Source organism: Polistes canadensis, unplaced genomic scaffold (assembly GCF_001313835.1).
Source record: "Polistes canadensis isolate GaletaPanama2010 unplaced genomic scaffold, ASM131383v1 scaffold_410, whole genome shotgun sequence".
NCBI lineage: Eukaryota > Metazoa > Arthropoda > Insecta > Hymenoptera > Vespidae > Polistes > Polistes canadensis.
Genome location: NW_014569957.1, coordinates 78,333 through 79,306, shown reverse-complemented (window position 1 = coordinate 79,306; position 974 = coordinate 78,333).

Here is a 974-nt window from a genome sequence, read left to right as displayed (position 1 = left end):
GGGTGGGGGGGGTGAGGAAGAGAATAACAAAAAACGATGACGATGATGAAGAAGAAGAAGAAAACATCCTAATCAAATTGTTATTATTATTTAATTCATTCGAAAGCACACAACGAGACACCGTTCGTCATGAATTCAACAAAAAAATCATTCGTGTTCTCCTTTTCGTGTTTTCCAATTGTCATCAAAAAAAAAAAAAAAGAAGACTTCTCTAATTACCTAATTTTCTGATCATACTCATTCGCGTAATAACAATAGCGGGGCGGAGGAGGGGGGGACTACTTAAAAATGTTATTTATTCGTTTGCGGCTAATTGTATAAGTAGAATAAGAAAAGGTGATGTTGGGGGATGGCGAGGGAGGAGGGGTTAAGAATAAGGATGGTATTGGTAACAAAAGGGTGATGGTAAGGGAGATAGGGGGGAGGGGAGGGGGGAAACAATAATCGAGGCGTATCTTTCTCTACGTTCAATTATTGTTCATATTATAATAATAATATATGATTTATGGATATCATTATTTTGTTTGTTTCATATATATATATATATATATATATGTATTTAATTTTTTATGTATATATATATATATATATAGTAATCTAACTATTCATATATAATTATGTACAAAGTTATAGGGAGATGCTCGAAGAAGAAATATATTAAAAATAATGTGATAAAATGGGATCAATTAAAAAGGGTATTAGGGAAAAAGGGTGAAGTGATATTTTTGTTAATCGTAAAAAGGGGGACAAGGTATGTATATAAATTTATTGTTCCTGAAGAGTTTGTTTTAATCCTGTGATCTCCTTGTTTCCTTTCTTCCTTCCTTCCCATCCATCCATTCATCCTTTTTTCCTTCTCTCTCTCTTTTTGAATTTATTTATTTATTTTTCTTTTCTTTTTCTTTTCTAATCTCTTCTTCTCTGTCTGTCTCTCTCTCTCTCTCTCTCTCTCTTTTAGAGGAGACGAAATTCTA